This window comes from Danio rerio, chromosome 1, assembly GCF_052040795.2.
Source record: "Danio rerio strain M-AB ecotype USA chromosome 1, GRCz13ab, whole genome shotgun sequence".
In the NCBI taxonomy this organism is placed as follows: Eukaryota; Metazoa; Chordata; class Actinopteri; order Cypriniformes; family Danionidae; genus Danio; species Danio rerio.
In genome coordinates this window covers 4,922,955-4,943,551 of record NC_141021.1, presented here as the reverse complement: position 1 = coordinate 4,943,551, position 20,597 = coordinate 4,922,955, and the positions used below count along the sequence as shown (strand labels likewise).

Genomic DNA, 20,597 nt, shown 5'->3' with positions numbered 1-20,597 from the left:
CTTTATACATAGTACCAATTCTGACCACTAATTGATCCCAGTTGTAAGAGCAACAAATAATAAAAATGACTTCCAGTTGATCACTTTGAAAAGTGGAAGAAGGTAGATTTTTCTGATGAATCAACTGTTGAACTGCATCCCAATCATCACAAATATTGCAGAAGACCTATTGGAACCCACATCGACCCAAGATTCTCAGAGAAATCAAGTTTGGTAAAGGAAAAATCATGGTTTGGGGTTACATTCAGTATGGAGGCGTGCGAGAGATCTGCAGAGTGGATGGCGACATCAACAGCCTGAGGTATCAAGACGTTTGTACTGCCCATTTCTTTAAACACAAGAGAGGGCAAATTCTTCAGCAGGATAGCGCTCCTTCTCATACTTCAGCCTCCACATCAAAGCTCCCGAAAACAAAGATCAAGGTGCTCCGGCATTGGCCAGCCCAGACACCAGACATTAACATTATTAAGCGTGTCTGGGGTAAGATGAAGGAGGAGGCATTAGAGATGACTCCAAAGAATCTTGATGAACTCTGGGAGTCGTGCAAGAACGCTGCCATTCCAGATGACTTTATTAATAAGTCATATTCAATATTTATTCTTTTTCCACAGCAGCATGACTTTATATTCTATATTGTACATTATTTAAGTGACAAGAATTTTGTCCAAGCAAAGTCAGAACTTGCTGTCTTAATTAAATAACTAAAAATCAAGGCATGATCATATTTTATTTTGGTAAAATAAGCGTCCAGAGTCTTTTGCCTTTCATTTAAGCCACTTCTGATACCAAACAATCACCTAGAAGTCAAGTTACTATTTATTTTTCTTAAAACCTTGATAGGAGACAAGACTTCTGTCATGTAGTGTTGCACTTTATCATCTGCCTATTACTATGAGATTGACTGTTTATTACTACATACAATATAAAGTAAATATTCTGCATGATTTTACATTCCTAATCCCACTCAACACAACCCAACTACTACATTAACAACAATAAATAGGCAGCTAGTTAGAAGCTTACTGAGTCAAGAGTGAGAATTAATGGTTTATTCTTAATAGAGTTGTCATAAAATAGTTGTAAGATTGTGTCATTGATTTGAAATATCAACACTTTCATGTAGTGATCATCGTATTAGCTTCGAACGCAACGCTATTTGTTAGCTGCTCCTGAAGAAAAAAAAGTGGCCTGGTGTTAATGAATGCACATTCATCTGATGGCCGCCGATGGGAGAGCTAGCCAGCCTGCTAATGGATTGAAATTCCACATCCAGCTTTTTTTCCAACTAAAAACAAGTGGAGCTCGCGAGGGCCAGGGCTTGGCAGGCGGCGTTGTGTGGCGTAAACAAAAAAGTGACTGACTAATGCTCCCTCGCTGTCAAACGGCCATCTCTCGCTCTCAAAGGAATGATTGATTGTATCCTTTCCCATGACTGATGTTGACAGCAGCAGAATCATAAAAATGAGTCGAGATGCTTTCCTAAACGAGCGTGATAAATGAAGGTGTACCGGAGCATTTGCCTCCGAGTGATTATCTGTTATGCTAATTTCCTACAAAAAAATAATAAATAAATAAATGAACAGCATTGGGGACCGATGTAAATACACCAGATTTGATTTATCGGGTGGTTTAGCAATACATCTGAGGTAAACAAATCAAACTCGCATATACTGTATGGAAATGTGTGTGAAATGCAGCCACTCAAAACAGAAAAGAGAAAAGTATGGATTTGTATGGTTATTGTGGCTGTTTATTGCGATATTGTTATTATATGAATATTAGGGTCGGGCCATGTCGACCAATTTGGCATTGTACGATGTCTAATGCGAAAAGCAGGGGTGGGGTGTGGGGTGGTGTTTGACAGAGTGCGTGCGACGTGTCTAAAGAGCAAGGAGGGATCCGGGGGTGAGAAGGGTGCGTGACTTATTTGAGGACCGGGAGGGAGACACGCAATTTCCGGGAGATTATCACTCGTTTGCGCAAATGCATAGAGACTCCTGAAACTTCTGGAAAACTTGGGATGTCTGAATATCACGTTTAATAACTATGGTGAGACATGATCCAGCAGTACATCATTGATAAATTGTCTGACGTGCACTGCTCTCTGAAGCTCAAAGGAGAGCATGACAGTGTGGTGCTGTGTGTGTGTGCGTGTGTGTGTGTGTGGTCACGTAATGTGCATTTTCAGCGGACGGAGGGCTGTTCAGAAATGCTAGGTAAAACGGTGTGGATGTGGATCATTTTTGTTCTAAAATGCCATTTTAAAACTAAGACGTATTAGTGTAAATGGTGCCTAAGTGTGTATTTTTCACTAGCGGGTTTGCGACAGGGGCTGGGCGGAGGATCGGCGATGCCGGCTTAACATCGTATTGTCTATTGGCCATCGTCGTTGGATGATGGCATCGTCTATCGGCCCAACCCTGAATATATTACATGGATGTACATTGCATCCCAATGGAGTTTTGATTTGTCGTATGTAGACTAAATATTGACAGCATGCAGATCTTTATTTGTATTGTAAATAATGATATATGTGTGATTTCAAGTTCATGGCACAGAATATACTCTTTTAAAAATCTTTAAAATTAAATAACTTAACATAAGCTTAGGAGTGTGAGAAAAATGTTCATTTTCGATGTAAATTTCAGATGGCACCTAAAGGTTTTTGCATCTGGACTATTCATATATATTTATTTATTTTCTATGCCAACCTATAATATATATATATATATATATATATATATATATATTTTTTTTTTTTTTTTAAATCTACATTAATCTCACTGTAATCTTGGAATTAATCTAGATGGTACATTTGAATTCTGCAGAAGGCATTCAGAATATGTGTGCTACCCAAATAATGACTAAAAGTAAGTCTTTGAGAACGGGTTTCTCAAGCCAGGTGGCGCATTAGACCAGGGGCTCATCTCCTGTTTCCAAACAGCATCACAAACTGCTTGAGAAACTGTTCTGCTATGATAATTAGTGTTGAAAATAAAGGATGTTCAATAAGATGTACTTGTGTTTACTGTTTATTCATAAGCTCCAAATAGCCATTTTTGATCACCTTAATCTCACTAAAGTCATGACTGAACTAAACAGAAATGGATTTAAGACATGTGGAGTATGCAGATATTAGTGGCATTATTGAAGTAAACACCGCGATTTAACTATTATCGTCATGAAGGACTTTTCGCCATATTTTCTAACAAGATCCACACACACACGCACAGTCACACGCACATACATCGCAAAATGCAGAAGTTTTTTTATTTTTAATTTCCAAAACACTCTAACCAGTGCTTACTCCTTATTTTCGTGTAATACCATAGTTTGTCACAGGGGCATGAATGAAATGTTCACGAGTAAGTGAAACTGCCGAACTGCAGTTAAAGTCACCCAAAATGACAGGAAACTTACATGAAAGCACTTCACGCAAACACCTTAATTATATTATTGTCTATTAAGGCAAATAACTAGATTACAGATGTCCATGTAAGCATAGTCAGTAGTGTCCTCCAAGTAAGTCAAAGATCCAGAAGGGCATCTTGATGATTTGATTCAGAAGGGCACTTGTTTGTCAGACGGCTCACCGGTCAGGTATACATCTGTGCTAAAATATCAAGGTGAAAAATCATCATAGCTAGCTTAGAATAGACCCTCCAACCCAACTGAGAGTAGATTAACAGTGATATTTTTTTTAATGCTGATAATGGCCCACCGCTAATATATATAATATATTATATTATATTATAATCTAATTATATTATAATCTAATATATAATTTTATATATATATATATATATATATATTTTTTTTTATTTATTTATTTATTTATTTTTATTTAGTCATATTATTTCATTAGCATTCACTGGCCACTGTATCAGTTGCGCATTTGCATCAATTTCATTCATTCATTCATTTTCTTTTCAGCTTAGTCCCTTTATTAATCTGGGGTCACCACAGCGCAATGAACCGCCAACTTATCTAGCATATGTTTTATGCAGGGGATGCCCTATAACATCTCTGGGAAACATCCATACACACTCATTTACACACATACACTACTGACAATTTAGCCTACCCAGTTCACCTGTACCGCATGTCTTTGGACTGTGGGGGAAACCGGAGCACTCGGAGGAAACCCACACGAACGCAGAGAGAACCTGCAAACTCCACACAGAAACGCCAACTGACCCAGCCGAGGCTTGACCCAGCGACCTTCTTGCTGTGAGGCGATTGTGCTTTTTAAAATGAAGCCAACTTGTTGCTCTTAAGGCAATGGGTTTACAATTTTTTTTTTTTTTTTATCAAGTCAACTTGTTGATTTTACTCACTTAAAATAAATAAATAAATAAAGTAACTAATCACTATTTTACAGTGAATAGATGTGCAGCTGGCAAACATGCAACCTGGAAGAAAATCTCTGGTGTACCGGTAAGGTGTACCAAATAAAATGTCATGTTCAAGCACCTTCAATAGGCCTTTTTCACACTTCCTGGTTCCGGTAAGCGAAGCAGTGTACCACAACATCCGGTTTCAATGCGACGGAGCAAGAAAGAATGGCAGGGTCATCTCATCGCTGTGATTGCCGCGTTCCCAGCTGCTCCAACTCAAAAACGACACTCTTACTTTAATGACCACGATCTCCCGAAAGACGAAGGACAGGGAAAATCATGGATGACAATATTAAAGGGGGTTGAATGCCGTTTCAAGTTATATGTGGGAGTACGCTCGTATGCTGTATGCACTTCAAAGCAGAGATTATCATGTTTCATTAAAGACTGGTGGTCTATGGTTTATTTTCATGAGTAATTATAATATAGACAAAACTCCAGTTAAACTATCTGCCTTCCACAAACAAGTGCTCATCATGGTCATTAATCTATAAGCATGATTTATCCCTACATTGTTGTTATTTTGGAATAATAGACAGTTCATACAAATGCAAATCTCTTTTTTTTTAATTGGTTTGACAGTAAAATTATTTGTTTAGTCAGTTATATAATAAAGATGGTAAACTTTTCTTACAATGAAGTCCTTTATTACAAAATCAAAATATTACAAAACCCAGCAAGTTTTCAACTGTTATTGGTTCAATTCCTGCAGAGACATGTTATTCATTTATGTTATTTAGAGGTATTAATAAGACCATCCTTCTGATGCTTCATCTTTTGATATTACTAAATCTTATGTCGGCAAATTTTGTTTCACTAAATACCAAGAGTAATGATAGAGCTATTCATACTCTTTTCCAAAAAGAAATCATTACTGTACCTTATATTAAATTTTATTATATGTCTTTATTAAAGGGTGAATTGAAGAAAAGTGTGGCTGTTACCACAGAAATATCATGTTAGAAATAGAATTAAAATATCCTATAAACTCATCCACAGGTTTTATCCAGCAAAACATTGTTTGCAAAAATTTAAAAGTGGGATTGATGTAAATTGTATTTTTGTAACGAATATGAGGAGACAGTTTTACACTTATTTTGGCATTGTACATAGTCAGCTTATGGGGTGAGTTGCAAAATGTATCAATAACGATTCTTTTGTGTTCAAAACCTCTTTCATCATTATGGATAAATGTACATTTGGGCTTTACTTGATTATTCTAATCTAGAGGGAAAATAGTTTTATTTATTTAATTTGCTTATGTTGTTAACAAAATTGTACATTCATAAATATAAATTTACTAATATGAAACCAGATTTTAAGGTATTGATGACTGAAATATGCTTGTACAATACCAGTATCAACTCTCTAAACAAGAAACTCGACCCACTTTAAAATGTGTGAACTCTACAATGTATTTCATTATTATGTTATATTACATTTTGATTATTTGTATTTTATTTATAATTACCCCCTGGTATGTACATTTTTGTATTGTAAAATGTTATTTTCTGTTCTTTAAATAAATAATAAAAATGAATATTATCCACGAGTAGGAGCTAATGTGTTTCCAGACTTGAGAAAACCTCACGAGCATTAAACAACCTGTAATGTATTAACCGATAGCAACTCGCCTGTATAGCTAACTTACCTCGCCATTCACTATATCTGACTCTGAATAAAAAGGAAGGAGGGGGTTAGCACAGTTTACAGACGGGACTACTGACATTAAACTCATCCTGCTGGATGTTAAATAGCCAGGTTAATCTAGCTTACGAATGGCTTGAATGAGCAGATTTTATGCTGTTGGCTGTGCACCTTACTGAAACCTGATGTTGCAAACGCAAACGGTAAGACACGTTTTCTGCACAAACTCTGCAAATCGGTATCATCTTTTAAAAGTTGTTTTATTAAGGCAGTTTTACACATTCACCGAACAACATTTTCTTGTCCAAATTATGGCAAAGTTGACCGTGAGAAAGTCATCCGCTGTCCCGAGGCTGTCATGTCTCTGCGACTCATAGCGAACCCGGAAATATCGATACACTGCTTCGAAGGGCGCTTCAGGTGTTCAATTCCGCTGTGAAAAAGGTCTATATCAACATTGTAGCACAAACTTTTCTTTAGGAGAAAAAAAGAGAACAAATTACCAATCAGAAACAACTGCGACCGAATGAATTAAAACAGAGCGAGTTATGCTGATTGTTTGTCAAGCGAATGAGCTGCTCCATCATATCCGCTCATCTATCACCAGGTATGCGTATAACTCATTCCCCTTTCAAAAGAAGATTGTTACTATCTGATTGCATATTGTGCGACAGTGAAAGCAAAAAATAATGCTCTTTTACGAAAATAAACCGCCGTTGTTTATGCTGTCAGGAGAGATGACAAGCGAAACACAGCATCCTGGCAGGTTTAAAGGATGAGATCAGTGGGATGAGCATGTACCACTCATGTCCCGGGCTTAATGTCATCCTGGACAAAAGAACTCCCTTAGAGGCTCCTACCCGTTCAGCAGCACTTGCCAAGAAAAGCCTGAAATATTACAGCATGAAACAGCAGCGAATTTTGGACATTCCTGTTCTGCAGCACAGTGCAAACCTGTTCAAATCAAAAACTGATAGCTTTATATCTGTATACGCTGACCAATAAAAAAGTGTAGAGATCATTTTCACTTGGTATCGCTACACTGTTAACGATTTTTGTAGATTACACAGTATGTACCTGTATTTTTACTGTAGGACAGTGTGGTGAGGAGAGTGTGGCCGAACACCCAGAAAGGAGGGAGAGCGAGTGGAGACACCGGCGGCTGGTCAGTAGCCCAATCAGAAATAATTTATAACACCTGTTTTCTCTAGTGATTGGGCCGGAGAGACACCTCCTTAGTCAAAGTCAAAGTCAAAGTCAAAGTCAGCTTTATTGTCAATTCAGCCACATGTACAAGACATACAGAGAATCGAAATTGCGTTACTCTCAGACCCAAGGTGCTTAACATTAATATAAAATATATATATATAAAAAATAGTAGAGTTTAAGAAAAAAAAGAAAGAAAATTTACAGTATATACATTGCACATAAATGTGGTCTAAAAAAAAAAAAAAAAAAAAAAAAAAAGGGAGCGAGAGAGACCAGTCGGGGGAGAGAGCTGAGAGACTACACCACCTTTGAGCCTTGTGCTTGAACCATTTAAAATAAATAATAAAATGGTCACTTACCTTATCGCCGACCCTGTCTTCTTTTTCCCACAACAAAGAACCTTTTTACAGTGGTGCCGAAACCCGAGAAATCCAGAATCTCCTGCTGCTTTTTACGGTGAAGGACCGCGAGTGCCTGGATCCCCTCTGCAAATGAACTGGTCGACGGAGTGGTCAACTTAGCAGCGAGGTCTCCTCTTCTTCCCAGGTTTCATCACCACTGTAGAAAGGTTATATTATTTATTTTAAATATAATATATATTTTTTACATTTATTTTAAAAACAAACACTGTATCTGTTTTCCTTGTTTAGACATAAGTTAAATATTTCAGTAGCCGTGACGTCACTCTCCACCCCATTTCCTCTAAATCACGCCAAATTTGTGTGATTCGTTTGTGCCCGATTTGTGCTGGTTTTTTGTGCTGTTTTTTTTTTTTTTTGTCCAAAAAATAAAAAGAAAATGATAATAATAAATTGGATACAAAAGCATCCAGCAATGCCGAAATACATTCAGTACACATGACATGTTATAACAAATAGAAAGTCAGAAATAGTGTTTAATACATTAATCCAAATTTACTAAAATAATCTGTTAATAAACAAGTAAACATATTGCAGGCTAGTATGTATGTATGTATGTATTTTTTTTTTTATTTGTTTATTTCACATCTAACATCTTCCTACAACCTTATAATAAAATAAATAAATAAATATATGATAACACCACCCCCAACAACAACAACAGCAATATTACTACTACTACTACTACTACTACTACTACTACTACTAATAATAATAATAATAATAATAATAATACTACCACTATTTATAATAATAGTAATAATAATAATAATAATAATGATGATGATGATGATGATGATGATAATTATGATAATAATAACAACAATAATAATAATAATAATAATGATGATGATGATGATGATGATAATTATGATAATAATAACAATAATAATAATAATAATAATAATAATAATAATGATGATGATTATGATAATAATAACAACAACAACAATAATAATAATAATAATATTAATAATAATAATAATAATAATAATAATAATGATGATGATAATTATGATAATAATAACAACAACAATAATAATAATAATAATAATAATAATAATAATAATAATGATGATTATGATAATAATAATAATAATAATAATAATAATAATAATAATAATAGTCACCATATTAATAATAATAATAATAATAATAATAATAATAATAATAATAATAATAATAATAATAACATGGAAACATCTCATATGAATATGCATGAATATGCTCTTTTCCTACAGGTGTTTCCTATTGAAGAGCATCATTTGTTCCTGGAAATCTGCCCACGAGATGGATTTTATTACACAAAGGGCCACATTTGGCCCACTAGAGCACAAAGCAAATGTGAACACGTGACATAATTACAGAAGGCACATTTTGTTATTTTCTTTTCATGAAAGCGAATTTAGAGCTTGTTTGATTTGGGTTAGAAATCACACACAGCACATTTCCAGAATAGCAATAATCATAATGCTCCATTTCTATGCGTGTGTGTGTGTGTGTGTGTGTGTGCTTGTGTGTGTGTGTGTGTGTGTGTGTGTGTTAATATTGATACTCTTTGAACAATATTTGGCAAAATTACACAGTTTTTAGGGGAATTTTTATTCATTTAAATTTATAGTTAAACATGCCTCACTTATATCATCAGCTGAAATCCATTCACATATTCCATTAACATATTTATATGCAGAATATGTTGATGGAAAACTACTTATTAAACACCAAATACTTCATTTTTGAGAATACTTTAATGCTTCAAATGAATAACCATAAAAGGGTGTCACGGTGGCGCAGTGGGTAGCATGATCGCAAGAATTTCTGTGCGGAGTTTGCATGTTCTCCCCGTGTTGGTGAATTCCTCTATAGGTGAATTGAATAAGCAGTAGTGTATGTGTGTGAGTGAGTGTGTATGGATGTTTCCCAGTGTTGGGTTGTGGCTGGAAGGGCATCCGCTGCGTAAAACATATGCTGGATAAGTTGGCGGTTCATTCTGCTGTGGCGACCCCGGATTAATAAAGGGACTAAGCTGAAAATAAAATGAATGAATGAGTGAATAACCGAATTCAAATGTATAATAACAAACTAAACATATATTTTGTAGGTTATCTCTAATAATTACATGCATGTTAATGGACAAGATGAACGAGGAAGCGCCTATTATAAGACTGATGTACTGATCCATGGCTTAATATTTCAATTTCACAGTGATGACGAAATCAATGCACAAACTGGATGGAGATGAACAGATCGGCATGATGTTTTAGCAGGATGGTTGTAAACAATTATGTTCTGAAGACATTACATTAGTGGAATCAAGGCCTATTTGTTGGCTTCTGCCTGAAATAAAAAAAGAGGCCTTGATGGGGCTGTATTTTTAGAAAGGCAGAACTGATAATGTTCTGTTCAGGCTGCTGATGACTAAAGCTTTCAGTGGTAATCATTCATGGTGCAGAATATAAGGTGTCAGAGGCAGGAGATACATTTGATGCAGGTATAGGTAACAAAGACTCTTTCAGAAAGGATATTTTCATTTTAAATAGTTTTCCTCAAATGACGTTCATCTAACTGACCGTGAGTTTTGCAAGATGGATAGAATTACAGTATAACTCAAAATGCATAGCGCAAAATTAATAGCGAATAGCATTCACATTTGCCTATTTATTTATTTAGGGTTTCACGGTGGCGCAGTGGGTAGCACAATCACCTCACAGCAAGAAAGTCGCTGGTTCGAGCCTTGGCTGGGTCAGTTGGCATTTCTGTGTGCATGTTCTCCACATGTTGGCGTGGGTTTCCTCCTGGTGCTCCAGGTTCCCCTACAAGTCCAAACACATGCTATATGAGAATTGGTTAAGCTAAATTGTCCATAGTGTATGTGTGTGAAAGAGTGTGTATTGGTGTTTCCCAGTGATGGGTTGCAGCTTGAAGGGCATCCACTGCGTAAAACATATGCTGGATAAGTTGATGGTTCATTCCACTGTGGCGACCCCAGATTAAAAGGGACTAGGCTGAAAAGAAAATGAATGAATGAATTTATTTATTTATTTATTTATTTATTTATTTATTTATTTATTTATTTATTTATTTCATTTAGAGTGCAATAAATAATAAGAATATTAATTATAACAACAACAACTAAAATAATAATAGTGTAGTAATAGCACTTTTATAATAATAATAATTAAAATTTTCTATTAATACAACAAAAAAACTAATAATAATAATAACAATGTTAAAATAACATTTTTAATAAAAATACTATTAATACTACTACTACTAATAATAATAATAGTGATGTAATGACACTATTATTGCTATATAATATTAATATTATTATTATTAACAACAACAATACTAAAACTGTTGAAAAATAATCTATTTTTTTGTTGAATAATAGAACAACAACAAGATAATAATAATAATAATTATTATTATTATTATTATTATTATTATTATTATTATTATTATGTAATAACACTATTATTGCTATATAATAACAATAATAATACTTACAACTACAGTAATAATAAAAGTGATGTAATAACACGGTTATTGCCATACAATAACAACAACAACAACAATAGTGATGTAATAACACTATTATTGCTATATAATAATAATAATAATAATAATAATAATAATAAAAATAATAATTCAGTTGGTGGTGATAAACAATATATGTATCAAATACATTATGAGCTGTGATTACTAAATAAAGATAAGTCTCTGTTTTTATTACATGGTTTATTCAAATAATTTGTTGAGTTTGCAGGGTTAATAAAGTGAACTAAAACTAAACAACTAACATAAAAAGAGAGATATTCTTTGAAATAACATGATCATATCTCAGACTTATATTATACACATACCCATAAAGATTGTACGTTTTAATGTTTAAATCTGTCAACCTTCACTGTGTCCCTTTCTATAACATTACTTTGAAAAAAAATCGATATAAATTATCCCTAACATGACTGCAAATGCTATCTAGGAAGTCTCTCTTGTTTTAAATCTGCATTATACTTTAATAATTCAGATTGGAGTAATGGGCTTCATTTGCATAACCCATCACCTTCTCGCTAAGGCCAATCTGATAAAATGATGAGTAAGTAGAAACAAGCTGGAGACAATTACCTTTACTAACAGTTGCAATTACTTGCCCTGGGTGTGTTTTCTGTGCTTGCACAAAGATGACATATTTATGGGGAAACACAGTAACATCATGAGTCCTCGGGGCCAAAACAGCTCTCACAGCTATGCTTACATCACTGTTACTGATCTAAAGCATAAAGATGCATAAAACAAACACAGGATGTGTATTACATGACCTGTACAACCAATTATTTTAGGATGATCTATCATATTAATATGTATATCTGCAATGTCTAAATTGTATGTATTTATTTAAAATTTAAATACATTAATTATGCACATTTTGTAAAGTTGTTAATAATAATAATAATAATAATAATAATAATAATAATAATAATAATAATGTACTATAAATATTTGCAAAAGCATAGAGCTAAACTATAAAAGGCTGAAGTCATTCATTCATTTTCTTTTCAGGCTTAGTCCCTTTAATATTCTGGGATCCCCACAGCGGAATGAACCGCCAAATTATCCAGCACATGTTTTATGCAGTGCATGCCCTTCCAGCTGCAACCCATCACTGTAAAACACCCATATACACTTATTCAAACACATACACTCTAGACAATTTATCTTATTCAGTTCACCTATAGTGCATGTCTTTGGACTGAACCGGAGCACCCAGAGGAAATCCACACTAACATGGGGAGAAAATGCAAACTCCACACAGAAATGCCAACTGACTCCAATGACCTTCTTGCTGGGAGGCAATTGTGCTATCCACTGCATCACTGTGACGCCCTAAAAGCTGAACAACACTGTAATCAACTTGCTGCGGATTTTTTTCAACTCAAGTTTCAACCCAAGTACTGCAACTGACTTGATTTGAGTAAATGCAAAAATGTCCTGAAGCTGGATGCATTAAAATTTTACAAATATATATTTTTAATTGTGCTGTAAAAACGGACAATAAACAAAAAGAGTAAAACTAATCAATAGTATGCAGTATGAAGCTACAATAACATTAAATCACATAAATAAATAAATAAATAGCCTAAAATCAAATAAAAATTATAACTGTACGCTGAAATTGATTAAAACCCATTAAAAATAAATATTCCAGAACAATGTAAACTCCCATTTTATTGTTTTACTGTTTCTAATTTAATTAATAAAATAATTATATTATAAATAAATAAATACATAAATAAATAAACAACTTAAAAATATTAACTATACGCTGACATTATTTAAAACTCATTAAAATAATATATTTTAGGACAATGCAAACTCTCATTTCATTCTTTTGATTGTTTCTAATTCAATTGATAAAATAATTATTTTATTAATACATTAATTCATGAATAAAAACTTACAAATAAATAATAATTATAAACTGTACTTAAAGTAAGTTTAGGACAATATAAACTCCTAATTGTTTAATTATTTTGTTTTGTTTTGTTTTTTTCTATTTTAATTAACTTAATAAAAATATAAATATTAATAATAATAACAAAATGTAAAAAAATGTAAAATAAAAATATTTAAAATAAAAAATAAAACTAAATAAATATGTACTGTATTTAAAAATATGATGAAATTGATTAAATTGAAATAAAATGAAACATTTTAGGATAATTTAAACTCCCATTTTAATATATATATATATATATATATATATATATATTATTGTTTCCAATTTAATTAATACATTATTTTAAATAATAAATGATCATTATGTTAGCCTCATTATGATCATTTATTCATTTTCCTTTGGCTCAGTCCCTAATTTAATGCCACAGTGGAATGAACCACCAACAATTCTAGCATATGTTTTACGCAGTGGATGCCTACTTATACATTACATCCAATTTAGTTAAACCAATTCACCCATAGCACTTGTCTTTGGACTGTGGGGTTAACCGGAACACCCGAAAGAAACCCACACCAACATAGGGAGAACATGCAAACTCCACACAGAAATGCCAACTGGTCCAGCCGGGACTCGAACCAGTGACCTTCTAACCACTGGGCCACTGTGCCACCCTTTTTCTGTGGTCAATAATATTGGTTTATTTCTAGATTTAATAAGGCTTGGAAATTTAAATACTACTACAGAATTCCCTCTTTGCCTTTTTCGACCGTCCACCCAGCCGAGTCCTGACCTTGAACTGAAATACTTCTCCACATTATCAAGGAAAAGCATCTGAAGGGCCATTTCAGTGTGTGTGTGTATAAGTGCATAGATGTGTGTGTTTCTGTATGTGTGTGTAAAGGGGTTGTGAAATTGGAGGATGTGAACTGAGTGTCCTCGACGGCTCACCTGAAGGTCAAGCAGTGAAAGCTGAAATGACCGCATGAAATTATCATATCGCTGGCTGTGTGTTTCAGCGGAGGCGCTAAAAAGTTAAACAAGAGCAATGAGAGCTTTGGCGGAGAGCTTGTCCTTGCAGGCATTTGCCAATAAGTGCGCTTCAGTGAGCCTTGAGTGCCTGACTGTGAATTGTGGGATTACCTTATGTACAAGAAAGCACTGAGAGCGAGAGAAAAAGAGAAATGATTCGGGACAAAACATTGAAGATAAATCCGACTTTGGCAACTCATCTGGAATAAGAAGGCATTGTTGATGAGAATCGCCTTTTCGGGAGGACAAACTGAAAAGCACAATGGTAAAGCGCAGAGGTTTTTTGTTTTGGAGGGATTGAGATGTTTGTGATTATGAATGGAAGCAATTAAATGGCATTTAACAAATCTGCTGAGTTAAAGGGGTAGTTCACACAAAAATGACAATTAATTTACTTGTGCTTGACTTTGTTGCAGAACAGACTGAGCTTTTGTATTCTGTTGACCTTAAAGGTGCAGTAGGTGATCTGCCAAAATGCTAACCGCTTAGCATACTATCTTTGGAGGGCGGGGAGGGACTGTGATTCAAAGCCACACCCCCTGATATCGCGAGCGCGCGGACCGCGTCACAACAGCCGACAGACAACCTACTAGTTCATGTCATTTGCCAGTTAGTTAGTGCCAGCGCCGTGCAGGAATTACATGTATTACTTTGCCACACTTGCATGCTATTTCAGAGCGAATATTCAGAGTAACGTTAGCGGTAAACAGTATAGGAAGGCTGTCATTGTTCAAAAATGACCCAATGTGAATATAAAAGCTCAATAAAGCAGGTTAGGCGGAATAGCGCTATTTACTGGTGTTTTGTTGTTAAACTAAATATAAATCTACATTATAGATGCTGTCAAAGAACCTTATAAAACTGAAAATAATCACATCAATCTTTCACTGGGAGATTTCAGTGGCTGAACAACACGTCTGTGCATGTAAGTCATTCATAACACAACACAATCTAACATAAGCTTAGCCTGACTAAAATAGTTTAAAACAGAACATTACCTGTCTAACAGTAATACTTCAGCCATGGTGTCGTTCTTCCTCCAGCGTGCTAAAGTAACTCCAATATTGATTCAGGGTTTTCAAAAGTTTCAATGCAGCATTTGATTTCTCCCGGTCCGTCTCGTGACCGCGCGGCCGCTGTAAGGGCGAATTATACCTGCGCCTGGCTTTACAGTAATCGGCCCGAGCTCGGCTGTCCTTCGGCGCCTCCAACTCGGCATCTGTGAGAGGCCCGCAGCTCGCTCGCGCGCATGCGTGTGTGATAAAGACGGGCACGCGCTAATGGCGGATCTGCATGAACAGATGCGTAGAAGTCGGAATCTACATTTGTTGACAGACAGTCTGACCTGCCTATCGGAATTAAGGGAGATGACTGTCCGACTCTGTTTAATTGGATGAACATTTTTTAGTTTAATGCTTTACCCTGAATATAAACACATTTAGATCATTTACTGTAATCATTACTATTGGACTGTGAAGAGACTTTCAACCAGCACAACAACAAACGTTTCTGAAGACAATCACCTACTGCTCCTTTAAGTAAAGTTTATTTATAAGTGAAGTTTATCTATAAGAAATCTCGAGAGGATCACGTGCTTATGATTGTTCACAGCTGTTCCCACGTTAGCTAATGACTAATTATCCTATCAGAGGATCCTTAACTCTCTATAAATAACCAGACTTTTCTCATCTCAATATCTTCATCTTGAAGAAACCCCCCGATTCAACCCTATACTTTCCCTCCTTTCAAACGGACGACACGGTGGCCAGTGATTAGCGCTGTTGCCTCACAGCAAGAATGCCCCAGTTTAATTCCTTTCCAAACCAGTTTTGCTCGTTGGAGTTTTGCTCTTTCTCCCTGTGATCGTGTGGGTTTTCCCCTGGGTCCTCCAGTTTCCTCCCACAGTTCAAAAACAAGCACCCTAAACAATTAATCCAAAATATTTTAGCTGAGTACACCTTTTCAGCATTCATATCTGTCACTTAGCTAAAATAAGCAGGAGGGGGAGTCATCGAGATCTACCTGAGCTCAAACTTCCCTCTCGTCTTGCAACAGGAGGGAGCCCAGGGCTCGAGGATCCTATAAGCTCAGGGCTCTCTCCAGGTACAGCACGCCAAACAAGCTTTATTATTAATCATCAGCTAAGTGTGAACTCTTAAAACTAATTTCAAGAGGATCACGTGCTTATGAGTGCTTACTAGTTGGTTACACATTAGCCAATTCATGACTCACCAATCAGACGATTCCTAAGCCACTATAAATACCCTAAGCTCCATATCACAGCCATCTTCATTTTAAAGAATCCTTCTTTCCACCCCTACTCTTCCTCCTTTCCTAGATGGGTGACACCAGTGGTTAGCATAGTTGCCTCACAGCAAGAACGTCACTGGTTCTAATCCTTACCAAGCCAGCCAAGGTTTCTTTGCGGAGTTTACACATTCTACCCGTCCTCACGTGGGTTTCCCCAGTGTTCCCCGGTTTCCCCCACCGTCCAAAAACATGCAGGTTAATTGACTAATCCAAATCAGCACCATATACATGCTCCTAGTAAGTAGTTATCTTTTAAGAGCAATCACTATCTGTTCATTAGCTACTACAGCAGGGGAGTTCTCCAGATCTACCTGAGCTCAAACTCCCCTCTCGCCTTGCAAACGGGAGGGAGCCCCGGGCTCGAGGATCTTATGAACTTAGGGCTCTCTCCCGGGACAGCTTTATTTTTTAAAACAAGCTTTATAAACAATCATCAGTTAAGTGTGAACTCTTAAAATGAGGATATTTTGAACAATGTTTGAAAACTGTAAACATTGAATTGCATGGTAAGAAAAACTATTACTAGTGAAGTATATTTTGTTTTCGTAATTTATCCCTTTGTGTACAGTTGAGGTCAGATTTATTAACCCTCCAGCTAAATGTAATAATTATTATTTTTTTCTCCCAAGTTCTGTTTAACAGAAAGAAGAAAAACAATACTTAAATAAATAAAATAATTTAACTGTGTAGGTGTTGCATAAGCATAAGGAAGATGGTGATGGTGATGGAACATGGAGATGGTTCCAGGAAAAAAAAAAAGTGTTGGAGTGTTGGCAGGTAAGACTGGGCAACACAATCTCACGGCAATTCGTAACTTTTTGATTTTGTGGCTAATTCGTATGAATTCGTACGATCTACTTCGTACAATTTAGTACGACTTGCTCATCCCCCAATGACGATTGGGTTTAGGGGTGGGGTCAGGTGCCACGCCTCCTTTTTAAAATCGTACAATTTCATACACCTGAACTCGTACGAATTCATACGAATTAGCCACTAAGCTGGCAAAACGTAGATCAGGCTGGACTGGGATGCATTTCAACATATATGCATTCAACACTTCTCCAAATCATCTACTAGAAGTTGACATATAGACTTCTAGAAGAAATGAAATCTTTAGCGATAGTTCTACCAGGAAGACTGAGATGTCACACCATTAATAATAATTATCTTGTCAGCCTATAACAACCAAGCAAGCCAATCTGTTTCGCTGTATTCAGGTGACGTTGCGGAAGTTTCCCTACATCCTCCCCATCACCACCACCACCAGGTCGGCCTTGTCTCCACTCAGGGGGTTGGCTTCGCCCTGCCTTCATCTTCAGGCAGGATCTGCCAGCTAATCCAGAGTTCTGCACTAAAGACGGGGCTTACGCCAAAGAACTTTACAAAAGGACCGTAACAAACTCTCATTCATGCAAACAATTCACAATAAATGTTTATTTACCTGCCTCCTAAAGTCTTTCTGGTAGAACTAAAAGACTTTTGTCAGGGAGTGTAGATACCCAAGGTAATTCATGTTTCATGCTCTTGGTTATTTACTAAAATAATTATTTAATTTAATTACAATTAAATAATACTTATGTTATTTATTTATTTACAAACATGCTAGTCAGCGAGTTTAATCCAAAGGAGCTCCATAAAAGTATTCAATAAACTATCCTAGTTTGAATATGTCAAATTTAAACCCATAAATGAGGGAATTTCTGCCATTTTTGCTGCACGAGATTCCTTGTTTTGTTGTTTCTGGAATATCTGAATAGAATGTAAAGACTCCGCCCTCTTCTGGAAAGCAGCAGCTCATTTGCATTTAAAGGGACACACACAAATGACTAATACTTAAATAAGGGCGGATTATTCATTCATTCATTTTCCTTCAGCTTAGTCCCTTCGTTTATCAGGGGTTGCAACAGTGGAATGAACCGCCAACTATTCCAGCATATGTTTAATGCAGCAGATGCACCTCCAGCTGCAACCTAGTTCTAGGAAACACCCATGCACACTCATTCACACACACTCAAACACTACGGCCAATTGAGTTTATTCAACTCCCCTATAGTGCATGTCTTTGTACTTGTGGGGGAAACTGCAGTACCCGGAGGAAACGCATGCCAATACGGGGAGAACATACAAACTCCACACAGAAATGCCAAATGACCAAGCTGGGACTTGAAACAGCAACCTTCTTGCTGTGAGGAAACAGTGCTAACCACTGAGCCAAAGAGTGTATTAGACACACTGTAATAAATAATTGGTGATGTATTTTGAGCTGAAACTTAACAGACAGATTCTGGAGACACTGGAGATCTTACGAAAATAATACGATTGCATTTTTAGAGTCATCCCTGGGACCACAAATCAATTAGGCCTTCATCATCTTCTCACAAAGAGTTGTTCGACTGCATATTTGGTTTCTGCACCTATTCCCTTCAGGATCTGGCCACCGAGCGCTGTAAAAAAGCAGCAGAGCGATCAGAAGTCTGAAAGCCTCCCTCAGCAGAAAAGAGCAGCATACAGTAATAACCATATAACCACTCAACTGTGCCTAATGTAGACAGAAGAAGGGCAGATAAACAAAAGGTCAGTAGGCATCATTCTTTCCAATTTACTTTACCCAGTGGGCGTAGAGGTGGGCTAACAATTTACAGAAGCTTTATGCAATCTAAGGCTTTCCAGAAATGCTCTGCACTGAAAAAAATAATGCATTTGATTTACAATTTTTTTTAAAGTAAGTGGTTGCAAACAATTTAAATGGGCTGACCTTGACCTGAATTTAAAAATAAATATTGACAAGAATAAAGTTGAGTGTTACTATATTTAATTTGTTTAAACTCAGCCCATATAAGTTGTTTGCAACCACTTACCTTAAAAAACAAAAGTGTGAATTAAATGAATCACTTTTTTTTTCACTGGCCACTTTATTAGGTACACCTGTCCAACAGCTTGCACAATTTTCTAATTAGAAAAGCACATGGCAGCAACTCAATGCATTTAGGCATGTAGACATGGTCAAGACGATCTGCTGCAGTCCAAACCGAGCATCAGAATGAGGAAGAAAGGTGATTTAAGTGACTTTGAACGTGGCATGGCTGTTAACGCTAGACGGGCTGTCTGAGTATTTCAGAAACTGCTGATCTACTGGGATTTTCACGCACAACCATTTCTAGGGTTTACAGAGAATTGTCTGAAAAAAAGAAAATATTCAGCGAGCAGCATAAAGGGCGTCATAAAGGGCGAATCATCTCAGACTGGTTTCTTGAATATGACATTGAGTTCACTATTCAAATGGCCTCCACAGTCACCAGTTCTCAATCTAATAGAGCACCTTTGGGATGTGGTGGAACGGAAGATTCACATCATGGATGTGCAGCCGACCAACCTGCAGCAACTGCGTAATGCTATCATGTCAATATGGAGCAAAGTTTCTAAAAGCAGATTTTGAAGGCACAAGGGGGTCCAACCAGCTACTGTACTAGTAGGTTGTACCTGATAAAGTGCCAGGTGAATGTATATGGCCAACATCAACATGTCATATACAGTATGACGATAGGAGCATTTGTTGTGTTATATTTTTGTCTGTGTAATCATATAAATTTAGCAAATATCATTTATTTTTTTGTGTTTTCTGTTTATTTACAGTTGTGACTTGCAGTACGGGATGTTAATCTCTGCTCTGTCAGCTTTTGATATTGAAAATTCAACTCTACAGTTTAACAAAGTGACTTTTAGTGACATTTTAGTAGTTTGAAATAATATAATATAGAGAAATAAGTCTATAAAATAACAGAAAATGTACAAGCAGTTTATTACTAGGTTTTGTAGCGTAATATACAACCCAAACCCAGACAATATAGCACTTTAAACTATTACAAATTTCATAAAAGTCACTTTTTTTAACTTTTCAAGATGAATGGTTGTTGTTAGAAAAACCAAGTGCCCATTTTAAATTCATAAGCACAAATAAATAGATAAAAATTTAAAAACAAACAAAAACATGACTCACAAAATGCAGAATATTTCTTGTTTTTATGTGGAAATACTAATACTAATAAATACTAATACTAATCACGTGAAGAACTTAACTTCTTTAACAGGTTTTACATGTTAGGGGTGAGTACATGATGACAG

General features: G+C 35.8%; 1 long non-coding RNA gene across 4 annotated transcripts in view; it reads right to left on the bottom strand.

The window, feature by feature from the left end:
- The window catches only part of LOC137495392 (uncharacterized), a 143,023-nt gene that overhangs the window by 108,997 nt on the left and 13,429 nt on the right, over window positions 1–20,597 (bottom strand). For 3 of the 4 annotated variants that reach the window (XR_015476117.1, XR_015476115.1, XR_015476114.1), the window contains exon 3: window positions 7,613–7,811. The exons of the other annotated variant lie outside the window; for it this stretch is intronic. This is a non-coding gene — a long non-coding RNA (uncharacterized LOC137495392). The remainder of the gene's footprint in view (window positions 1–7,612; window positions 7,812–20,597) is intronic. 4 annotated transcript variants of the gene reach the window in all.